Here is a 26,583-nt window from a genome sequence, read left to right on the forward strand (position 1 = left end):
TGTCCTTTCGTCTGTATATGTCACATTTTCCAATCGGACTGGTACCGGTATCTTGAAGAAAAAAGTGGTTGCCATGACTTTTGCCTCAGCCCTCGTAATAATAATAATAATAATAATAATAATAATAATAATAATAATAATACTAATAATAATAATAATAATAATAATAATAAACCCAAAATACTGTATATGCATACCGTATATGGAACAGAAAACTAAACACGTACAATAATATCAATTACACCACAGATTAGAATGACATAACTACGCATATGCTCGCACCACGCGTTTCCAATTTACCTCGTAATTAAATTGACATTACACTTACATGTGAAAATCTTAACAATACTCATTTAACTTATCTGAGTCGGTTGCTAAATTTTCAAATACCGGAGATAAAGTAGTTTTGATTCGATCTTGACAATATTGCCGAAAACTCTAGATAGGCCTAATATTTAATTACGGCAACAAGGTTGGCTCATAAACAGTCTAGTCAATGTTGGTAGAAATTCTATGACGGCGGTTGTACATAATGTCTCCTCCAAATAATTAACTGCAGTATATGATCTTCAAAAATGTTTTAATGAATATTTACTTACATTCGGTTGTTCCGTATCCAATTTAGTGTAATCCGATATCAAAAAACCTACATAAGATTTATCTCTTTAGTGGCAGAATGCCTGCCTACCCCTCAGGCAGCGGTAAACACACTCACATACTAAAATATCACTAAAATATAATGTTACTGTAACTTGGAGAACAGAATAATTTAAGAAAACGTATTAAGGTATGGCCTTAGTTGAAAAAACAAGTTACGTTCTGTTAGCGCAGGTGTAGCTTTTCACTCGCATACCTACGGGTTACAGAGAAGCAAGGGTAGTCTTAAAAGACTAGTACACTTACAGCAAATTCCAAGAGTAATACTTTCTTGTTAAGTTAACACAATACCTCCAGTCGAGTACAGTTAAAGTAATTGGGTACATTCTGATAAATTGTAGGTAACGATTACAGAAGAATCGCAATCACCAACCAGGTTAAGACATGAGAACAACAAAGAGGAACAACATACAATATCAAGCGAGATGACCACCATAGGACCAGACAGGAAAACAGGAAAAATGAAATTCTTTCATGCTTAGAAGCACAACTAATCCCTAGTCACAGAACCAATAATGAAATAACATCACGACAATGTGGTCACTCCACCGTACAGCATGAAGCAGACATCAAGACAACCGCCGACACACATGGGCACTAGAACAAGCTGAAATACATTTACGATTAGCACCATTTGCAGTAGAGAAGCCTGAAATTAAGAATAACATCAGACATAGCGAATTAAATAGACCAGGAAACTGTATAATGAAATGAGTTTCACCGTGGCCGGACTTTACTAAGGCCGTGACACTGGAGATCCGACAACGTCGCTTGGAGTCAAGCATGTGACTTCTGTGTTCGTAATTTGGAAACAAGTCTAACGTGGTGTATCATTATATTTTGCGTTGTGCGTGAATTAACTTGATGGCATTGTTTAAAATTCAGAGTATACTGAAGATATAATTAACCTACACGCTATTTGGTATCCTGGAACGGCATTAATCTACGGCAAAGGTGAGCTTTCTTATGTTCCAGTATGTATAAGAGTGACAATCCACATAATTTTTAAAGTCATACTGAGTTTGTATTTTTAAAATTGAGTAGTTTAAAAGGACAGCATGATCGTGTTATTTTATTTTACGTTGCACAAGTACGACAACCACAACTAAAGCTAGGCTTAATTTCAGATGCCATGGCATTGCTGTGTTCCTTCATGCTCCAGCAACTATGATTCTAATCAAGAAGGATACATTTCAGTGTTCAGAATTTCTAAGGATGATGCAGTGAAAGCGGTTTTACTGTACTTAGCATTATTTCTGATACTAATCGGATAAATTGCAACATGTTTTCTGTTCTAGGTGGAAGTTTAAATTATAAGATGCCCAACCCAAAGTGGGATTCTATTATTTACTTTTTATTTGATACTGTTCATCACCTTAAATCTGTCAGAAATAATTGGTTAAATCTGTGTGATGAAGCTAAAACCTTCTTTTATCCCGAATTTGATCCTGTCGTTGGTCATGGTTGTTCAGTTTTCAGTGTTGAGAGAATCGTACAAGTTAGAGTCCAACAAGTTATTGAAGTGTGCCTCTAGACTTAATTACAAGTCAGTGTTTCCATCAGTCATAGAGAGGCAGAACGTGGCTCTTGCTTGTAATATTTTTTGTAACAAGACAATTACAGCAGTGTCTACAAGGGGCTATTCTGAAGTAGAACATTTTCTTAACTTGATTAATAGATGGTGGACAGTAATGAACATAAAGAGCAAATCAATTGGAAGCAGAAAGAGAGAAGTGGATGCTTCTCCATTCAAATCAAGAGATGATACCAGATTACAGTTTATTGAAGAATTTGTGAATTGGTTGAGGACATGGTTTAACATTACCTTGCAATGCGGTCGCCTTCAAGTAGACACATTCAGGGCTCTCAGTGGTGGTGGTGATTATTGTTTTAAGAGGAAGTACAACTAGGTAACCATCCTCTATATAACACTAATCAGAGAGAAAAATGTAAGGGGTCCGACACTTCGAAAAATGAAGGTATCGGCCAAAGAAAGGCAAGGGCCACGAAGGGCATGAACATGAAAGACTCCCTAGCCCTCGCAAACCTAATAGCGTCGGGGTCGGAAAAGAACAAGAGTTGACCGAGGGAGGTCGGATAGGATAGATGAAAGTGAGGAGCCTGGCACAAGTAAGTGGAAGCAATGTCAGGACTCAGCTGAGGGCCCCGTGGTCGCCAACCCACGCTCCAAAGTTCAGAGCCCCTGGGGCCTCTTTTAGTCGCCTCTTACGACAGGCAGGGGATACCGTGAGTGTTATTCTACCGCCCCCACCCACAGGGGGGACAGGGCTCTCATACAAACAACAAGTTCCATGATTGAGTTGAAAGTCGAGTATGTATTGCCAGGAAAGTTTCAAACCGATAAACTTGAGAAGAGATTTAGTTTATATAGACAGTTGTGTGGTGCTAATTATAATGTATCTGTTTTACAAGTTTTTGAAGCTGAGAAGAAGGTAAGAGTGCATTGTTTGCTAGGATTAAGGTGTCCAACATATAAAGAAGTATATTTAAGCAAGGACATGTTTGAATTAGATTCCTATTCATTGAACATAACTTATGAAACAGATATATGCAGTGAATTTTCCAGTGTGCTTGTTAAATTAAATAAAATAGAAGTAGACTTGGATAACATGTTTCCTATCATTTACATTTCAGGTTATGTAGCTTTCAAGCTAGCCAGTAAACATAATTGCAGGTACTGTATCTCGAACATATCAAATGAAACAGTGGAAAATGACTTGTTTAAGAGCTTAAACAGGGATGGTTTATCGGTCCCATCAGAATTGCTCTTAAATGTGTGTACAAGTGTATATAAGATCATGCAGATTTTAATCTCTGAGTAGCATTCCTTCAGAGTAAGAATCAGAATTGTGTATTCATTCAGTGTAAGTGATACAAGGGAGTGCTGCTCATATTGTGAAAAACCTCTATATGAACTTCTCTGCCTCTCTTTGCCCTATTTTGCAAATATTTTGATCAACAGCTACACAAAACATGTTAATGATGCTGATGCCATGGTTAAGAGTTCTGGAAAGAAAAGAAAACTGATGACCCTGGAGTGATTATTTTGTAAGTTGATTCCCAATGTTAGAAATTTATTTTGATGGGCATAGGATTGTATTGTTTTTTCTAGTTGTAGCCACATATTTGTTTATTATCTTATTTACATTGACGTATTTATTTCAATTTTCAGCTTGTTTTATATGTATCCAATGAAAACTGCTCTTCCAGCAACGTTTTATTTGAGAAAACATCATTGAAGGTTAACTTCCCATATGTTATAAGTAAGACTCCAAGGAGTAGCAATACAGTGTGGCCAAGTTTCAGTGTCACGGCCTTTAGTGTAGTCTGGCCATAGTTTCACCGGACGTCAGTCAAATACCTAAGTGCAATAGATGACAATGTTAGATTAGAACATCACACATTATCTTACAATGTTATCTACGAGATAGCATACAGAGTTTAGTAATAACTTCGTAATGAATCAAGGCGTTTATGAGTTACACCGAAGACGATATATACCCTATTATCGAAGGTCCCACGCTGGCCTTATCCTAAAACCGAGAGGTATACTGAAACAGGAACGCCCGTATTTCAGTTTTGCGGAGAGGATGGATAACGCTAAGGCGTGTACGGTTCATGCTTTAGAGAGTACGAGAGAAGGGCAGTGAAATGAGTTCATTATTTAAGTGTGTAAGGTTGTTACCTAAAGTTTAATCTCCTTGAACCTCGTCCTCCTTTTGATGTCAGCAGAGGTATACATACCATTGTATGTGTACTTCTGTATGGTTTCCCCCTCCCCCTCGCGCCCTATTACTAGCGAGACCGTTGTTGGGGAAGCCATCTTTCAGTTTTATTCCTGTCTTTGTACCAGACAGACGCGTCATGTAAGAGATTACATTTTTCCAGGGTTTACCCTGGTTTTCCACCCCTTTTGGGGGGAAATTTTGGTATGTTTTTATCATTTCTTGTATCTGTTAACATAAATTGTGCTTGTACCGTTATTATTATCATTCTGGATTCTCTTCCCGACCTGGCATTATCGCTAGTAACGGGAACTTATTTGATCATTCGTCCATAACTGACCCCTTTCCTAAAACACACTTTCTGCTGGTTCTTGTATTTATTTTTCGAAAAGTCAGTTATGTTAATTTAGACCTGCCATTCTGGGGGTCATCAAACTTGTGTTTTTTTAAAAAGTAGTTCTGCATCATTTTAAGACTGGGCAATAGCTAAATATGCCTAACAGTTCTGTAAGGTTAATCTTCATCACCAACCACCCCGGGTGATAAATTGTTATTAATTGTTATGAATACCAGTCCGTTCAACGGTGTTTTGTCACTCGTTGACTGTCTGGCGGTCGTCTTGGTGACTATTCTTGTTAATGTTATTGATGGAGATTGTTGATTTTAGGCGATGACTGGTGAGTTGGTTGGAGACTGGCACGGATTACGGTTGGAATTGGTTGTTCTGAGCTTGACTTGGAACTTTGGGGAATTATTATTATTATTGGTTTTGCTTAATTCTTTCCCCGTGCTACCTCTACTACAGTCGTAACCCCAAACAAGGCACAAATACAGTTAAAAGGGGAAGGTAAGAGTACAATACACAATATAAGAAAACACTACACACTCGGCAAAACAGTAGCTAGCATACGCGGATCTCCAACAAAACAAGTACGTAACTATCAGTGGGGCCAACTAGTGAACGACAAAACGGGAAGATGGAAGGGCTGGGAACCTACCAAAGGCATGGACATGGCTTAGATAGCGGATTCCGAAACGAATCACCGTGATCCTTAGTTTTTAAAAATATTATTTACAAGATAATTCTACAAATACATTCCAAGTTATGAACTATCAGTTCAGTGATATACATAGGTTATTCGTAGCAGTGTAAATTCAAATTACAAATCAACTGTACATCTAGTTACCAATGCAGTAGTACAATGCAATTTACAGGTTATCCAAACTTTAGCGTACCTAAAGTGATACAGAACTATCAGAGGCAAACCCCAAGGGAAATACTATTAAAGTACAATATACATATTTTAGTGAAACAAAACGGGAATGCCTCGGAAACGAACAGGTAAGTCCAGCTGAAAAACTAAGGCATCATAAGTAGCTAATTTGGTGAATCTAGGCGAGGTTAGGGCAGACTCCTGTATGAAAAGCAAATCGGAACATTACGGAAATTTTAGCAGGAACGGAATTCAAGAGTGCTTACCCGAGGAGTGTGCCATCTCGAAAACCGGAGGGACGTCATCCAGATAGGCTGCTCGCAGACAGATAAACCGAGACCGACAGAATTCAGGATACAGAATTTTTTTGAACACTGCCTCGCTCACTATATATAGGAATTACTGGCCTTGGAGGCAACCAATCAGCATGCGCGTGTTCCCTATCGCCACCTAGACTCACCAATCACAATCTTACTTTCGATTGCGAACTTTGCCTAACTTTCTAGAATACGCACGATCGCGAAAGTCGTATTTTTCCAGAATAAACAGAACACACTTTCTAGAACACATACCAACAAAGTAACACACCCAGTAGAAAAGTTATGTAACTTTCTAGATCTTTCCAGGAACTATAGACAGAATTCTACTATTTACAAATGCCTATGTTACAACATTATACAGTATAGGTTAGGTCATTAAATTATCTTATGCTCTACAAATAACAGTACAGATTAGGTCATGATAAATAAAACATTATATGGTACTTCGCCAATAAAGTCTTTAAAAAAATTACGTTCCACTCATCCTACATAGTTCACTTGTAACATCTTCCTCCCCCCGAAAGTCGAGCCCTGCTCGACCAATAATATAACATCACTGGGGAGCAAGCGATAGAACGTTTTCACACAGTACCAATAGTAAAGGTACATTACTTTAACACACCCGATTTCTTGAAGTAGCCTTTGCGATAACCAACCAACACAAACTGTCACATAATTTTCAAAAATAATATAGATCCACCTCTTGAATAAATATCACAAAATCCACATGGATTGTCACATTGCACTTCAAAATGCTTTCTTTCACAGATGATTAGACAATTTGTAGTCTGTCCACCAAATTATGTACAGAATACTTTCTTCCAAATTCTAGGAATACCAAAACTCCTCACTTGTTGCTACCACTTTTGCACTACTTTCCCACAACAGCCACAGCACAGCTAGGCCACAGGTTCTTGCTGATGATGCGGCTGCCGACACGGTCGTTTGCCGCCAGCCTTCATTCAATGTCAGTCCAAACCCGACACCTAGGTGAGATGCAGTTCAGTGGTCTCTTGCACCAAATAAGCAGGGGTGAGACACCGTCCAGTCCGCCTGCCACCAATAGGACATTCCCCGCAGGATAGTGGTGCCGCATGGTGACGCCCAAAGCACACAGTGTGCCTCCCAATTTGGCACTTCTGGTTGCTGCCCGAAGAAGCTGGTCACTGCAGCCGCTGTAACACACACAAACCGCAGCAGACAGGGAAATACTTTGGGGTAAAAGTATGCTGCTGGACTCAAGATCTCGCGTAGAGTCACCCGATGGGTGGCTTAATGAATATGCAGTAGGGACTCCCTCGCACACCAGGGATATTAGGGCACTAGCCCCGGGGTAAGCACTGCTATCTAAAATTCGTGACAAGATTATGGTGGGGGTGAAAAGAAACTACAGGAGGGTGCCCTAAGCCTGACCGTAAAAGGAAGAAAATTCCAAGTAGTGACCCTAAACTAAAACTTATCTAATTTATAATACCAAATCGATTACACTAGAGGATGCCTAAAGTATTCACTTACACAATTACTTACAACTAACTTACAATAAAAATTATTATCTTATAACTAAAACCTTATAAATAACCTTACAATAAACTTATTTTATAACTAAATTCTTACAAATAACATACAACTAAATCTACAAGGTCACCGACAATGGTATTTACCCTTCCCTACCAGACTTAAGGTACCTTGATCTGGGAGAGATGTACTCTGCTGATCCTTTTCCTTTCGGGATCGCTCACCAATATTGTCACCGGGGTAAGGAACTTTAAGATGGTGCAGGGACCTCGAAATCTGGGGGCCAACTTACTGATAACATGGTCCGCAGCACTACTGACGGGATGTGTTCTAATAAATACCTGGTCACCCACAGAGAGATCATGCGGTCTTCGCCCGTGGTTGTAATTACGCTGGACCTTAGCGTAATAAACCTTCAAGTTCTTTCGTGCACGGTGCCAATTAGCTCGGATCTTTTCTGGGCTGGCAACGTCGGGCAGAAGATCATTAATTGACCATAGGTTAGATAGAGGAGAATTTGGAGTAAAAGCCAACATCAACGAAGCAGGGGTTTGCTTGTGGCTTTCATGGACAGCAGTGTTAAATGCAAATGACAACCAATTCAATGAGGAATCCCACTTGGAGTGGTCTGAGGAGTGATAAGCGATTAGGGCAGATCGCAGGTTACGATTCACTCTCTCAGCATAATTGGGCTTCGGGTAATACGGGGTAGTGGTTACATGAGCAATGGATAGATCAAAACAGAAATTCCGGAACTGGGCAGAAGTAAAGGCTCTTGCGTTATCACTTACCAAGAATTGACAGGGTCCAAACGAGGCGAATATCTTTTTCAAGCACGAGATGGTGGTGTTGGCGTTAGCCATCCGAGTGGGGAACAGCCACGTAAAACGCGAAAAGGCGTCAACACACACGAGTATGAAACGATGACCATTCCGAGATCTCGGGAAAGGACCAATAGAGTCTATGAACAGTCTTTCCATGGGGCGAGAAGCTTGCTCAGAAGACAAGAGACCTAGACGAGTATTCGAGGCAGGTTTACTAATGTTGCAAATCTTACAGGATTTGACAAGGGTACGGATCTCACTATCCATGGATTTCCAAAAAAAGTGGTTACGGATTTTTCTCTTGTTTTGAAAACGCCCAGATGACCGCCCACTGGGGATTCATGAAAGTATTTGAAGAGAGCCGGGACCAGGTTAGTTGGGACTACAATTTTGGGGTCTCTGCGACCACGAGCAGGACTACACAAGACACAATTCCTAAGAATATAGGGCTTAACATGCTCACCGGATTTAATCCTGTCGACAGTGGCTTTTAACTCAGGATCATCCTCTTGATGTTTGGCAATATCCTTGAAAAGGAAGGGAGAGTCAGTGAGAACTACATTGACAAAAGATGATGCTTGTTCGGGAGATGAGTCAACTGGCTCGGATTGAGGGTCAGAGCTGTCTGGATGGAACATCCTACTGAGGCTATCAGCCACAACGTTTTCCGTGCCACGAATGTGGCGGGCTTGAAATTGGAAGGCTGAGATGCGCACTGCCCATCGTGCTAGACGACCGGTCTTTCCCGGCTTGGCCAGTACCCAACTCAACGCCTGATTGTCAGTTTCCAGATCGAAAGGGAGATGTTCCAGGTACATTCTGAAGCGTTCTAAGGAGAAGACAACAGCCAGGGCTTCCAACTCACAAATGGAATAATTGCGCTCAGCAGGATTTAGGGCACGGGAAGCATAAGAAATAGGACGACGCCCTTCTTGAAATTCCTGTAGAAGAACTCCGGATATGCCTGAGGAAGAGGCGTCAGTCTGAAGGATGAAGCGTTTAGAAAAGATTGGCATAGCCAGTACAGGGGCGTTACATAAGGCAGATTTCAAGTCCATGAAGGCTTCACGTTGGGCATCACCCCACACAAATTTGGCATCCTTTCTTCTCAAATCGTTCAATGGAGCTGCACGTTCAGCAAATTAGGAATAAACTTGCGAAAGAAATTCACCATGCCAATGAATCTGGCTACAGCCTTGACGTCCTTTGGAGGGGGAAAATTCTGGATGGCGGCAGTACGAGACTGATCGATTGCGACACCCCTCCCCGACACGATATGTCCTAAGAAAGACATCTGGGGTTGTGCGAAGGAAACCTTGGATGCCTTGAGGGTTAGACCTGCTTTACGCAGTCTTTCAAGCACTTCCTTGAGATGGAGTAGGTGTTCCTCGAAGGTTTCGCTAAAAATTACGAGATCGTCAAGGTAATTATAAACAAACTTGAACTTAATGTCCGATAAGACATAATCTAGTAACCGTGTAAGGACAGCCGCTCCAGTTGCTAGGCCAAAAGGGACGCGTTCGAATTAATATAGGTTCAAATCGGTTGCAAATGCAGTGAGATGCTTGGATTTTTCGGCAAGGAGTATCTGGTAATAAGCCTGATTTAAATCGAAAGTGGTGAAAATTTTTGCATTGGCAAACCAAGAAAAACAAGAGTGCAAATCAGGAAGTGGGACAGATTGGAGGACTACCTTACGGTTCAACATCCGATAGTCCACTACAGGCCGATAACCACCTTGTGGTTTGGGAACCAGAAACATTGGAGAAGAATAGGCTGACTTGGAAGGGCGTATCACTCCATCAGCGAGCATTTGATCAATGATAGCATTCAGGGCTTTCATTTTGGGAGGTGACAACCGGTACGGAGGAGAGCGAACAGGTATGTTATCCGTAACCTCAATTTTGTATTCTAATACATTGGTGACACCTAACCTGTCGGTGAAGACATCAGGGAACTTATCGCAGAGTTTCCTAAGTAGATTGGCCTGCTCTTCGGGTAAGTGATTAAAATCAAAAGCCTTGGGTTCATCGGAATCTTCAGGAACAGCGTTAACGTGGCAAGGCAGAATAGGGGAGCGATCACACAGCTCAAATGTTCTTGCACAAAATTTAAAATGGAATCTGTTGAACTGGAGGTTCAAAATCATGCCTGTTTTTGCAATAAAATTTGCACCCAATATGAATTGGCAGGACAAATCTTTTGCCACTAGCACTGGCATTTTCCAGGTGAAATCACGTACTCTAATCTTGACCTCTAGGGACCCTACAATATTCAATGAATTGGAATTAGCAGTATGGCATGTTAAGGACACTGGTTGTAATGTAGGTAGCTTGCAAACAGTTTTCATAGAATCATACCAGGTCTTACTCATCAAGGTGACACTACTCCCAGAGTCTAGCAACGCACAGACAGGTTCATTATTTACCTCTATGCATAAATATGGTAGTTTACAAGAAGGTATGGCAGAAATCCTACAAGATTATAAGAAATGAAGATCCGAGTAAGACTGGGAGCAATCATTAGCCTCAGCATTAAGTAAATTAACCAAGGTACAGTCATGATCGACAAGACAAGAAGCATGCTTTGGGATTTGTCATCAGAACTGGCGGTTAGACATCTAGCACGACTATGGCCTGTGGGTCCAGAGCCAGAAGTGTTACGTGGGCACTGCCTAGAGAAATGCCTAGTTGATCCACAGTTACGGCAAGAAGTATTGGTGGACGAGCCTCCACCTATCGCAGGTTTCCTATTGCCTAATGTCCCGGCCTTGGGACAATCCCGCCTGAGATGAGCCGTGGAGCCACAATTGAAACATGAACGGGGATTACGCACGTTGGAAGCAAGTGAGGGGTTGGTTTTAGAATCCTGAGTAGGGGGTACGGTTATAGGAGGTGGGGCTAATGCCAGGCGTAGCTGGTCAGCACATCGAATGCCTTCAGCGGACACTGTAACTGCTTCCAACTGGGCGAATGTTGCAGGTCGGGTTGAAAGAGCCAGATATGATCTATAGTTGGGGGCGAGACCTTCAACTATGTTGGCAACAATCTGAGCCTCTGAATAGTGGAGCCGGAAAATCTTAGCTTGGAGCTTAATGTCTTGTACATACTCAGATAGTGACTCATTAAAATGTTGTACTCTAAAATAGTGCTTCTGCACTAATGCAGACAAGACACGAGCAGGAATGAAATATTCAAGAACATGGGCATGAAATTGATCTACTGACCATCTTCCAGTAATGGCCCTGACAATATGCTCAGGAAGAGCTCCAGAGACATGTGGGTATAGAATTTGAAATACGTTGTCATTACTGAGATTATACACTATTGCCTGATCCTTGAATTCGGTTAGAAAGCGAAGGAAGGAAATAACTTCATCAACGGAGTTAACTGAAAATTTCAAGATACCTTTAAACACAGTGGTCAACGGGTGAGGCAGATTGGAGAAAATGTGGGGGAAGACAGGTGTAGGGGGTGCTTGGGAAGGCTTAGAATAGTCCAGAGGGTTTAGCAAGGCCTCGTGCCTTTGATTCGGGTGCCATTGTGAAAAGGACGGAGTACAGGATAGGTTAGGATTAACGTTATCCTGCAGTGTTACGGGCGCAGACAACCCAATTTGAGAAAGGTTCTCACTAATCTGAGAGACCATTTGGGCATTAACCGGTTGTGTAGAGGTTATGCAACTAGATACGGGTGGCGCTAGGACAGGTGCGTGGTTTTGCACCCTTGAATCAGAACCGGTTTGATTAGGAATAGAAGGTAAACACTGAGCTTCAACGGAATTAGCAGGAATCATAGGAAAACTAGTACGGTTACCAACATGCAAAAGAGGTGTATCATCAGAATGACTTACAGGTGTCTTAGGTCCAGACAATGAAACAGAAGATCCCAGGGCAGCATTAGTCACCTCAGACTCCTGAATATGCCTAACACCAGCACTAGGTGTCAGATTGCCCACTTGAACAGCAACAGATGCCTCGCCACAATTAACACTGTCACTCATTGCAGATGGGATCAACACTTGAATTTGAGAAATGGTGTTATTGCCTTCAAACAAACCACTGATTCTGTTGAAAATTGTGGAACACTGTTCTAGTAAGGTTTGACATTTCTGCCGCTCAATTTCCGGCAATTCAACAGACAACAAATCCTTAATCCTGTCTAAATAATGTAATAACTGCCCCTTAACCCGCGCTAATTGGCCATGCGAGGGCTTCGAAGCACTAAAGGACAAAAGAATGGCGTTAAATTCGGGTAACCTGTCTTCAATCACGGCCAAAGACTCACGCAACTCGTCTGTAGTTAACTCAGGTATGGTTACAGGTAGGTCAAGGGAGTGCTTCAGCAGGCTAGTGTCATCTCTGACATTCCCTGTGGAATTAATTTTGCGAATTTTTAACTCATAAATCAGTTCTGACTTTCCTAAATGGAAAGGATTAGGAACAGCGCGAGCCATCCTGACAGGTAGAAACAAGATTTCAAGCGATATACGAACCACAACTTTTACGGAGTTTTAGGTTAGGAATGATCACAGTTCACTTTTCTTCTTCCGCAATCTAGCGCTTGCCTCTGCTACCAAAATGCTACCTCTACTACAGTGGTAACACCAAACAAGGCACAAACACAGTTAAAAGGGGAAGGTAAGAGTACAATACACAATATAAGAAAACACTACACACTCGGCAAAACAGTAGCTAGCATACGCGGATCTCCAACAAAACAAGTACGTAACTATCAGTAGGGCCAACTAGTGAACGACAAAACGGGAAGATGGAAGGGCTGGGAACCTACCAAAGGCATGGACATGGCTTAGATAGCGGATTCCGAAATGAATCACCGTGGTCCTTAGTTTTTAAAAATATTATTTACAAGATAATTCTACAAATACATTCCAAGTTATGAGCTATAAGTTCAGTGATATACATAGGTTATTCGTAGCAGTGTAAATTCAAATTACAAATCAACTGTATATCTAGTTACCAATGCAGTAGTACAATGCAATTTACAGGTTATCCAAACTCTAGCGTACCTAAAGTGATACAGAACTATCAGAGGCAAACCCCAAGGGAAATACTATTAAAGTACAATATACATATTTTAGTGAAACAAAACGGGAATGCCTCGGAAACGAACAGGTAAGTCCAGCTGAAAAACTAAGGCATCATAAGTAGCTAATTTGGTGAATCTAGGCGAGGTTAGGGCAGACTCCTGTATGAAAAGCAAATCGGAACATTACGGAAATTTTAGCAGGAACGGAATTCAAGAGTGCTTAACCGAGGAGTGTGCCATCCCGAAAACCGGAGGGACGTCAACCAGATAGGCTGCTCGCAGACAGATAAACCGAGACCAACAGAATTCAGGATACAGAATTTTTTGAACACTGCCTCGCTCACTATATATAGGAATTACTGGCCTTGGAGGCAACCAATCAGCATGCGCGTGTTCCCTATCGCCACCTAGACTCACCAATCACAATCTTACTTTCGATTGCGAACTTTGCCTAACTTTCTAGAATACGCACGATCGCGAAAGTCGTATTTTTCCAGAATAAACAGAACACACTTTCTAGAACACATACCAACAAAGTAACACACCCAGTAGAAAAGTTATGTAACTTTCTAGATCTTTCCAGGAACTATAGACAAAATTCTACTATTTACAAATGCCTATGTTACAACATTATACAGTACAGGTTAGGTCATTAAATTATCTTATGCTCTACAAATAACAGTACAGATTAGGTCATGATAAATAAAACATTATATGGTACTTCGCCAATAAAGTCTTTAAAAAAATTACGTTCCACTCACCCTACATAGTTCACTTGTAACACCCGGAATCTGATTGTTTATTGGGGGATCCGTGTTATCTCTCCTGGTGATTTCTGTGCGTGAAATATTGAATTCGGCTGAACCGTCTGCGTATTCAGGAAAGCTCTTACTGAGTTGGTGTGGACCTTTACGGTAACTACTTCTCAGTGCTTGTGATGCCATTCTGGATTTTTGGCCTATGATTTTATGTATGGAATATTGTATTTAGCAGAAATATTATCTGCTTGCTGTGTTACGCTCCTGAAGTGTTGTGATTGTATTGCCGAATTACCCTTTCCTGCATTTCACTGGCTGGGTGGTGTGATTGATGGAATTTCCTGCGATTTATTTCCTAATTCTGAATTTAGCCGTTTCTTCGCGCCAACCTATTTGGTATTGTACCGGGCCGGTTCCGTGTATTAGTGAATTTCCATTGATTTTATTTTCGGGGTTGGCTGGATTCCGAGCCCTGTTAATTAATGCAGGTTGTTCTAGAATAACACCGTGTTAAAGAGTGGTTTCATTTCTCTTCTTGGTAGTTGCGATTTAAGGTAATTAATTATCTATTTGCTCCATCCTTTGATCTTTGATTTCAAAAAACCTTGACTTATTCTTCTTTTATTTGACGTCGTGTAATGTTCATTTTGCGTTTTAATTAAATTCCGATATTTCTAAAAATCCTCGGCTTATCCTTTCATGATAAAGGTCGTGCACCTATATCTAACGTTTACTTTTAATTTTTTTTATAAAGGCCACGATAGCAACGATCCTAAGGCACCTTCCACATTCTCACATTTGAGGTAAGTTGTCTTACCTTTTACTTGTATTTACTTATTGTATTAACTGCTTCTGCATGGTGCCTCTACGTGGTAATTTATTTGGATTTACTGGGTGCACAATCTTGGATAATCGGTGTGCACTGGGTTTCTTACTGCTATTGAACTGTCAACTGGCTGCTGTCCACTACGTTACTTTGGTACAGTGTTTTAAATGAGTGTATGTTGATTTTTTTGCTTGGGCACCTCTCTACGCTAAAAGGATTATTAACTAGGGAGTTCCTCTGAGTTTCATGTGGTATGTTTTCTAACCTGGCACCTTACAGTGTTTAAAAATGTTTTTATGTTCCCGTGCCCAACATGTTAAAGTTGATCATTAACCTAACTAGTGCTGGTGGAATCCTAACCGTCACTGTGTATTTATATTAACCTAACAGTAGCAGAGTATCACTGTATATCGTAACTATCTATAACTCAATCTTCCTGTATCAAAATATAACCGACGGTCACTGTGTATCATTATCCTAACCTAACTCTAACGGTAAACTATAGCAAAACGGCCGTCACAAGTGGAACTGGCAGTTTATAAAAAAATTCACAGAAATTATATCACCTTTTACAGACGAATAGTTTGAATAGTTTGAATGTCCTCAAAATATGTGGACAAGGCGTCGTGCTGCAGCGTCGGCGTCGTCCCACGTCGTCGGCGTCGTCCCACGGTGGTTGTTAGCCCTTGATGTTGAAGGAGACTCGAACCTGGGGTGGTCGTCTGACGAAAGTGCAGCGTGGAGTAGTTGTTTAGCTTTGTATTCCACTAAGTCCCATGAACGGAGCAGTGAAATGTAAAACTTTCGCACAGAATGTCAATAGAATCTGATACGACACTTCTCTACCGCAATGCACTGCAAATTATGGCGAGGCGCTGTTTACTGGCCGAATAAGTTCCACTATAAATGGTGTTGGAGGCACATTTGAGAAAAAGAAAGATGAATTCAAAATCACAGTTCTATGAAAGTAATTAATATTGTTCGTGCAATAGTCTCTATCGAACTTGAAGTGATAGGCAATGAAAATAATCTGGAACTTTCTGAGATACGATGGTTTACCACTTCACTTAACCTCAGTGCGCAAGAAAATAAATTAAATCCTTCGGACACAGTCTCTGCACTGTTTGTAATGAGCACATGCAATGTTCTAGGACACACACACACACACACACACACACACACACACACACACACACACACACACACACACACACACACGTGTAGAAATAAATTAAAGTTTCTGCGAACACAGAAGAGAAATAATTTATGACACAGTCTCGTGAAAAAGAACCAAGTTCTGTTACGACTCAGTCTTAACAAAAAATCACGTAGTTTCTCAGAGATAAATTTTCCACTGAGGCACATTTTTACACGTAATTAAATACAACTTTTCGGCGATAAATGTAGACACAGTCCTTTATGAGGGGAATTAACATAATCCCTTGCAAAGTAATAAAGGTACCGTATTGCACGAATCAGCACAGACCTTGAAAGGATATATCGGCACAGTTTTATGAAAGTAAATGTTAGCACAGTTCTGTGAAATAGATTGATACAGTCTTATGAAAGAAAATGTCGACATTGATTTTTCACGGGGTGAATTGGCCCAGTCTTTAAAAGGAAGGTTGGCACTGTCCTTTATGAAACAAATTGACACTGTCCATAAAAAGAATTGTACTTTCACTAGGGCACAATTTTACGAAATAGCCTAGCACAATCTCTTGTAGAAGAAACAACTAAAGCACAGTCTTTATGCCCTAAGTCCTTTAAGCACAGTTTCAAAATATCAAGTGATTACTGTACAGTCTCCTCAGTTACACAATTCAAAAAACGAAATAATGTTTCTCGGCTCGACAGACCGATGTTATGAGTGAATAAGCTTTCACTTACACGCGAAGTTAGAGTCCACAGAGAAGGCTTTCAACACTCGTATTACGTACTTTCAAACCCCGGTCCTTAGTCGGACAGAGTAACGAACTGTATCACATCAGCAAGACGACCTGTTCATGACGAAGTACTGTGACACACACTGTGACACACTGACACACTCTGATCTCCTCGAGGCTGGCGACCCCCTTATATTACTCAAGGTCGGACGGCGAGACTGGAATTATGATCTTCTAAAAAATTCATATCTCGGCCATCCTTCCGCCGATTTTAATGAAATTTCGGGTAGTAGCCTCTGTTGTCCAGGCCTACAAGGTGACATTCTCCAAAAACGATCTGACCTTCTGTTCGTGATGAAACGACATAGAATCTAATAGAACTTTCGGTGTGACATCACTTGGCCTTGGCTGGCACTCGGTAGCAGCGCTTGCTTGCATGCTGTCCCCCATGATGCCTGCGCACTCGGCGCTCGTTTTGAATCCATACAGTCGTGTGTTAGTGCGTTCTTCTCAAGAAATACATGAACGTGAATGCTCGCAGGGCATTGCCGTTTCAATACCGAGACTAAGCAGCACTATAACGAAAGGACATAAAACTGATCCTCAGTGACAACTTAACTCATCCCTCACCATGAGACTTTCAAAGTCCAGGAATGAACACACACACACACACACACACACACACACACACACACACACACACACACACACACACACACACACACACACACACACACACACACACACACACACACACACACACACACACACACACACAAGGACAACAAGTAACTCAGCACAGACTATCTTAGCCCCATACACATGGACACAGCACAACACAATACATGGCAAACCATAAATGCATAACAATTAAGTATTTACGGCCAACTGCTGTGTTGTATGAGGTCGCGCCAAGTTAAATGATAGTTTTTCTTTTAAATTCCACATGTATTAGTAGAGGAGCAAAGGGGTTCCCACACCCAAGCGTGAGCATTTTCCTGCTGCGTTAACACCCGAGGTCATTGACCCCGGCGATTGATCCCCGGTCACATGACTTTGACGTCGCGACCACGTGCTCTTGTTTATAAACAAAGCCACGTGCTTGGCCACGTGCTTTCTGACAGATGTATAAACTTGACAGCTGTCGTCTTGACGGACCCTAACCTTACTTTTGAGGACAAGAGAGCATCGCTAACCTCAGTGCTGCCATTTTGACGGAGCTAAACCTCAATGCTGCCACCTTATGCACGTAGTGGCGCGGAATTTAAAATCCACGTGCTTTTTGACAACTGTTAAGATGACAGCTGCCATCTAACCATGTGGGTGTAGAATTTTAAACATGTGAACGTGAGCTAACCTCAGTGCTGACATCTTGAAGGAGCTAAACCTCACTGTTACCACCTTATGCACGTAGTGGCGCAGTATTTAAGTTGATCTTGACGGGACTTAGCCACACCGCAGAATTTGAGGACATAGCCAGGGGTCTAACCACAGGCAAGCTGCCCTTCTCGACATACCACCATCTTATGGCAAACTGCCCTTACCGACATAGTACCATCTTATGGCAAACTGCCCTTCTCGACATACTTTCCATCTTATGACAAGCTGCCCTTCTCGACATACCAACATCTTAGAGAGTGTAGTTTTAAAGCAAGCTACCCTTCTCGACATAAACTACGTTGTCTACGGAATTTGAAAATGTAACAGCTTCGTTCTCCTCCTCTTCCTCCTTCTCTGATGTGCATATGTAGAATTTAAGAAACGATCCTAACCTTATCTTGACAGATCATAGCCAAGAAGAGGAGGGAGGGGCAAGAGAAGGAGGAGGATGCGGTAAGGATAAATTAATATTTTTTTACCTCTGTTGATATTTTTCGTTTGATAAACATGTAGGAGGATGTGGTAATACAAAGATGGACAAAGGATAGATAATCTAAAACGCAGATAATCTAAAATCAAACAATATACCAATTCTACATTATTTATTATTACCATTACTGATATTTACAACGTTCAACATTGTGCATCTTGAATGATAATGTAATTTCCCCTTCTTACAGATAATGAATTTACACTATTTACAAAATTAAAGCATTAGTGATTTTGTGCATCTTAAAAATGATCATGTAATTTCGCCTCCTTACAGATCATGTCTGTACACTATTTACAAGTTAATTATAACATTAGTGATTTTGTGCATCGTGAATGATAATGCAATTTTCCCCTCTTACACATAGCACACTACATGTTGCTGTACCCCATTCTTACAGTTAATTATGATATGTATACTATTCACAAATTAATTATAGCATTAATGATTTTGATTTTGTGGATCTTGAATGATAATGTAATTTTACACATGGCACAACTCCATGTTGCTGTATCCCCATGGTACACTTGTAAGGGAATCACTTTTCCATACACGTTTATCATCAAACGCAGATAATGAGCATTTATTTTTCTCAATGGTGTGAACATGATGTCTGCGTGATTGGATTCTTTTTTCTGTACAGAAAGCGGTATTTCTAGTTGATAGTACATCGCGATAGTGTTGAACATGTAAACGGCTAACTACGCTTGAAAGTACGCCTTTTACTTTTCTGACAGATAATGGATTTTGAGTCTCATAGGCATACCTTTTTTGTGTTAAACCAATAAACTCTGTCATAACATTCATGCCACATTCATCTTTCATAAGTCCTATTATTATCTTGTTCTGTGGCTTAATGTGAAATGGATTACAAGGTGAAAAGGAAGAAGTGTCACAGTATTCGGAATGGTTTCGCATGACATCGCAGACGTCTGTATTCCGAATATGATAAATTAAACTATCTGTATCCATATACAAACGTGTAAGATTAGAAAACTGTTGCTTCGCAAATCCATAATGAAAATCATACATTTTTAATTTTGAAAAATCGAGTATGGCTATTTCCAAATAAACGAGCTTCACGTAGACGATCTCAGTTTTTTAATTTCAACAGAAATAAGGTCACGATCAATGACATGATAGGCTTTGAAATTTGGTTTTGAGATGTACTTGCGTGCCCCATACCGGCCATCCCATTGATTAATTAAATGAATGTCGCGATGTTTGCGTACATTTTCCATGCTTTTCTCATAGATAGAGTTATTCGTTAGTTTGAAAAACGTACTCTCATATGTTGTTGTAGCACGTTGACGATGTTCAGTATTCAAATCCATGTACGGTTTAAGCCATCCTTCCTGCTTAAACGCAACAATACAGTGAATACACTCTTAACTGTAAGCCATATTCGAGACATTGAACAAGACATTGTATGTGCATAACATAGCGCTTTTTCGGGAAAAGAGTAACTAGCAGTTTACTGCGCTGTGATGTATTGAACCGTACCCCTCCCTCGCTAAACATATACGACGGAAAACATAATACACGACGGGAGATTCGAGGGCGTGGATCCCGACCAGGAAAGGCAGATAACGGCCCCGAATCTCCCGTCGTGTATTATGTTTTCCTCGTATATCTTTAGCGAGGGAGGGGTACGGTTCAAATGGTAGCAGAAGCGTGCTCGATCAGGATATCTCTTCTGTAATAGACTCGGACGAGATAGAACTGGAGATGGTGATTTATGCTTGTTTTATTATGTGAAGCCTTAATTTCTCTTAATTTATCTTGCAAAGCCGCTATTATTCTGACTTTAATTTTGAGTGATATTTTCTATTTATCTGTATTGTTGTGCCAATCGGCGTGTATGCGTCGTGTTTATTTGATTTGATAAGCATTGTGTTGAATATGGAGGGCCAGAAAACGATTGAGATGAGTAAAGACACGGAACTTTTGTCTAAGGCAGTGACCAATACTGAGAGAGGTAAAGGGGAGGATACTGAAGAAGTTAATGATTCGCTCGCGTCTGATAACGATAGTGCTAGATGCCCTGACCGTGGAAATGCTATGGCGTGTCGAAATTGTGCCCTCGACCAGAACCGTGTGGAGTCCATTTCCGCTATTTCTAGACCTGCTTGTGATCCAAATGCGAATGCTAATGTGAATCCTGTCTATGATGTCGTCCGTAAATGGAAAATAAATTTTTCGGGAGAAGGCAATTGAGAAGCTTCATTGAATTCTTAGAGCGGGTGGAAGATATCGCCGAATGCAGCTCGCTACCCCTTGATCTGGGACGAGAAATGCGAAGAACTCTATAACGTTTTTCAAAGTAGCGGTGACAGAGAAATAGCAGATGATCTGATACATAACCTGGATGCTGCACGCCGACAGAAGTGGATAGACACTACTCAGAAAATCGATTTCAAAGTATCTAGCCGAAAAGCATGGTCTCTGCTACGAAAATTAGGAGGAGCTAGTCGCATCGTACGAGAAGATAACCTCGTAACACCCAACAACATTGCTTCACACATTGTTAAAACTTCTAAAGGAATAAATCATTGCGCGACTACAACCAATATTAAACAGGAACTAAAAAAACTAAAAGCTAGAGCTGGCTCTACGACAGAATATTCACACGACATCACCCCCGAAGAGGTTGCAGCTGCAATAAAGGATGTAAAACCCGGTAAAGCTCCTGGCTTTGATGGCATACTCCCCGAGTTTCTCATGAAATCTGGAAAATATATGAGGACATGGCTAGCAAAATTCTTCACCTCAATGCTAAAAACAGGAAACGTACCTCAAGAGCTTAAACGTGCCAAGATAATTGCTCTCCTTAAACCAGGAAAACGTGCAGATCTTGTGCAAAGCTACCGTCCAATTGCATTACTCTTGGAACGAGTACTGATTAATAGGATTGGTCAAACAATACTTTCGGCGATCCCTGTAGAACAAGCTGGCCTTCGTCCCAACCGAAGTTGCGCAGATCAAGGTTTGGCACTCACATCACATATTGAAGCAGGCTCTCAGAAGATGATGAAAACATCTGTGGCTTTCATTGATTTATCAGCAGCCTATGATACCGTCTGGCGGCAAGGCCTACTCTACAAGCTGATGAAGATCATTCCATGCCAACAAATTACGAAGCTTATTGATAACATGATTGGAAACAGAGGATTTCAGGTTATTATGGGAAACAAAACCAGTGGCCAGAAATTCCTCCAAAATGGTCTCCCCCAAGGTTCTGTTCTACCCCACTGCTCTTTAGCCTTTACATTGCTGATATGCCAGAAACTGTCAGCAAAAAGTTTGGATATGCTGATGATTGGGTCATTGCAACTAGGCACACTCACTTCGAACCCATGGAAGAAACTCTAACATCTGATTTGTCTGTGCTTGCAGAGTATTTTCGTAAATGGAGGCTTCGACCTAATGCATCAAAAACAGAGGTGACTTGCTTCCATCTCAACAACAGACAATCCAATAGGACTCTGGAAGTCTACTTTGATGGTACACAACTTACCCACAATAAGGAACCAACATATCTGGGAGTCACGCTAGACAGGACCCTGTCGTTTAAATCACATCTCACAAAAACTGCTGCGAAAGTGAGAACAAGAAACAACATCATACAAAAGCTTTGTGGAACCACGTGGGGATCATCCGCCACAACTCAGCGGACGTCTGCGTTGAGCTTGGTATATTCTGCGGCGGAGTACTGCGCACCAGTATGGTTGAACAGCGCCCATACTAACAAAGTTGATGTCCAACTTAATAGTACTATGCGCATTATTACAGGAACAATCAGGTCTACTCCCACAATCTGGCTGCCTGTCCTAAGTAACATACCACCTCCTAACCTGCGAAGGAAAGTAGCTTTGATCAGAGAATACAACAAGATCCTAGCAAACCCTGGACTACCGGTTCACTCTGACATCTCAGACCTCAAAATCAAACGACTTCGTTCGAGACATCCACCTCTTGCAGCCGAGATCAATCACATCGGATTCAACATCACCGATTCCTGGAGGGAAGAATGGATGCAAAATGCTCCAGCTACATGCCTGAAAATGCCATGCATCGATAAGACAGTTCCAGGGTTTGATCAACCCCGCAAGGTATGGTCAATGCTCAACCGACTCAGGACGGGACACGGAAGATGTGGAGATTCACTTTTTAAATGGCGAATGCTCTCCTCGCCGCTATGCGACTATGGTGCACCGCGACAAACTATTAAACACATGCAGCATCAGAGCATATGGAGGGCCATACGAAGACTTCTTGATGGCAACCCCAAAATGTATTGAGTACATACAAGATCTAGATATTTGTTTGTAGATTGGTTCATTGGTTATTTTTGTTCATTTGTAATAACGTATTTGTATGCCATACGCTAAATAATAAATAATAATAATCCCCGGAATGGTTCAGATTGGTGAAAGTCAGTATTCAGTCATGGTACGATTTTGCCGCCCGCATTAAACAGCGATTTGGGTCATCAGACATGGATTAATGTTTGAAAAAAAAATTTTTAGAAGGACTCAAGGAGTAGGGGAAGGAATCGACGATTACGCCACAGGCATTCTAACGCGTTAAGGTACCTGAATTTGATTATAAATTATGATTATGATTATAAATTATATATAAAAAGGTCTCAAGTTGACTGTGCTGAAGACATTATAAATTTAGGTCGTGAGTTCGAATCGACAGTCAGTCAGAACAAATTGTACCGTCCGCCTCCTGCTCCGTCCGATTGTTCATTTCCCGATGTTGCCTGTCGTGCGCCCGTCAAATCGGTTTCCTTCGGTGCAACCCCTTCTTCATCTTGCCACTGCGGCAGTCCCGATCGCAAGTCCGGCTTTGTATCCGCACCTCGGCGCTGTGTCAACGCCATTCAACCCTCTAACCCGACTGTCGTAAGCGACACTACTGCAAAAAAAATGCTGGAATTGTGGGAAACTGGGGCATATTTCGAAGTATTGCTGGTCTGAGAGTCCTCTTAAATGTTTTAATTGGGGTCTTACTGGTGTTACTCAGCACGTGTATCCTCGACGCAACCCTAAGCAGGGAAACTAAAGGCGCGCTGGCGTGATGGCCCGTCGTTGGCGCCGGATGTTGGTGTTTGTAAAAGGATCTGGGGCCTCCCCTCGTCTACACCCTGGGTCAAGAATTTTGTTGGATTGCGCACATTCTATGCCTTGTTGAATACCGGGTCGTGTGTTTCATTCATCAACCAATCCCTTGTATCTTCCGTTAATTTAGCGTATCTGCCAGCCTGTGAAAACTTAGGAAAGTTCATGTCTGCTGATGGCCGTCAGGTATGTCCCGTGGGCCAAGTTGTATGTCACATTAAAATTCATGATTTATCATGGAATTGGACGTTCAATGTTGTTCCGGACCTGTCTGTGCCGATTATCTTAGGGACTGACTTCATGCTCGCTACTGGTCTGTCTATCGATTTTATTACTCGGACCTTTGTTTTTCGGTTTAAATCGGGCGTAGGTTACCCCTTTGAAGCCTCTTTCCCACGTGCCACTGTATGTGCCCTATTGTAATCCCAACTACCCAACGCCTCGTGTGATCTCACTGAAAACCAAAGCCTTATGTTGAACGGATCGTTAGAAGAATTTTCTGATGTTTTAACCGCTGAGTTAGGGTGTGCTAAAAATTTTCATACTCCATTGAACTCAATGTGAAAACCCCTCCGTTTAGTTGTTCGCCCCCGAAGTTGTCCGCCATGCGTGATTGTGTCAACGACCTGTTGGAAAAGAAGGTCATCAGTCCCTCCAAGTCACCTTACAGTAGCCCCGCCATCCTTGTCCACAAAAGGACGGTAAATTCAGGTTCTTGTGGATTATCGTAAGATAAATAAGAATATCGTCTTTGACAGCTTACCGTTGCCCACCATTGAAAGTGCATTTCAACATTTTCATGGCGCAAGGTTCTTCACCGTTTTCGATTTCAATTCGACGTATTACCAAATTCCCTTAGACCCTAAAAGTCGCCCTTGCACTGCCTTCGCCAATCCTTTTGGCCTGTTCGAATTCAATAAAGTGCCGATGGGAATTTCTATTGGTGGCCAAGCGCTCAGCCGTGTTATGGATTCGATCTTCGGAGATCTAAAATTTTCCTACGTCTTCAATTTTCTGGATGATCTTCTGATTTTCTCTCCTACCTTGGACGAACACCTGGCTCATCTGCGTGAAGTTCTCACTCTCTTGTGAAAGCACGGATTCACAATTAACCCGAAAAAGGTCTCTCTTTGCTGCAGACGTTTGAATTTTCTGGGTCATGTCATCTCTGACTCCGGAATAGCTGTGAACCCAGACCAGGTTAAATGTATCAAAGAGTTTCCTCGGCCTAAGAATGTCCGTGGCGTGAGAAGATTCTTGGGTATGGTTGGCTTCTACAGTCGCTTCATCAAAAATTTCTCCCAAATTTCGGCCCCCTTAAACCTTTTCAAAAGAAAAAACTGTCGCTTCGTCTGGGACGAACCCCAAGCCCATGCTTTCGATCTGTTGAAAAAGGCCCTTTGTGAAGACCCGGTCCTCCGCAGTCCTGATTTCACCCGTGATTTTGTCCTGCAATGTGACTCTAGCGAAGTCGCCGTATCTGCCGTTCTTAACCAGTCTGACCAGGACGGGAAGCTTGCTCCTATTGCGTATTTTAGCAAGCTGTTGCGTGGAGCTGAATTGAAGTACTCAATTTATGAGAAAGAATGTCTGGCCGTGGTCTTAGGGGTTGAAAAATTCCGATCTTACTTAGAGCATCGTCATTCATACGGACAATCAAGCCCTATCATGGATGAGCGCAAATGTCAGGCGTCTTGGTCGCACGGCTAGGTGGATCCTTCGGCTGTTAGCCTACCAATTTACTGTTGTACATGTACGTGGTAAAGAAAATATCGTGGCCGATTGTCTGTCGCGTATGTTTGACGGGGTAAAGGAGAGCGAGGTGGAGTCAGAGGAAGACAGTCATCAGACAGATAGTGTTGAGAGTGTCAATATCCTACAAAATTATCCCTGGTCTTTCACTGATATTTCGGAACATCAAAAAGATGACAGAGAGTGTCTGGATTTGTTAAAAGGAGTCGCTGATGGGTCTCTTCGAGACAAGTCGTTCAGTGTCAAACGTGGATTGTTTGTTCATCGCAACCGTAAGAAAGGGAAGGACAAGATTTACGTTCCAGTGAAATTAAGGTCCATGATGTTGCATTATTATCACGATTCTTATCTGGGCACTCATCTCAGTCAGTATAAAACCTTGCACCGGATCTCTCGTGATTTCTTTTGGCCGAATCTCAGAAAGGACGTACTCGAATATGTGAGGAGCTGCGACATATGCCAACGGTGCAAACCTGCGCAATCCTGTCAAACTGGTCTTCATTCCGCTGATGTTGCAACGTACCAGGGAGGAAAGTTAATTGTGGATTTTTTCGGTCCTCTCACAAAATCCAAAAATGGCAACATCGGAATTCTGTCGGTAGTTGACGCTTTTTCTAAATTCGTATGGTTGTTCCCGGTTCGTAAAATTAACTCTACCAGCGCCGTTCGCCTTCTGTCTCTGCATATCTTTGGAGTATATGGCCCCCCGAAAGTCTTAGTCGCTGAAAATGCGTCGACCTTCAGCGGCAATCAATTCCGTCATCTGTGTCTCGGATGGGGAGTGAAGCATGTTTTTCTGAGGCCCACTATCCCAAGCCTTCACACGTCGAGAGATTTCATCGCAATCTTAAGGCCTGTCTGAGTGATTATCATAGCGCTGATCAGCTGACCTGGGATGATAAATAGTTTTTTGTTTTAGCCTTCAACAGTGCAGTCCACGAGTCCCATCGCCGCAGGCCAGCAGAATTATTCATTGGTAGAAATGTGGCTGAACCGCTGGAGTTGAAATGGAATATAGAGTATCTGTGTGAGCCGTCGAGG

General features: G+C 41.7%; 1 protein-coding gene across 2 annotated transcripts in view; it reads right to left on the minus strand.

Moving 5' to 3' along the window:
• LOC136883075 (uncharacterized) overlaps nucleotides 1-26,583 on the minus strand; it is a 361,554-nt gene that overhangs the window by 260,108 nt on the left and 74,863 nt on the right. The window lies entirely within an intron of this gene.

Source organism: Anabrus simplex, chromosome 11, assembly GCF_040414725.1.
Source record: "Anabrus simplex isolate iqAnaSimp1 chromosome 11, ASM4041472v1, whole genome shotgun sequence".
In the NCBI taxonomy this organism is placed as follows: Eukaryota; Metazoa; Arthropoda; class Insecta; order Orthoptera; family Tettigoniidae; genus Anabrus; species Anabrus simplex.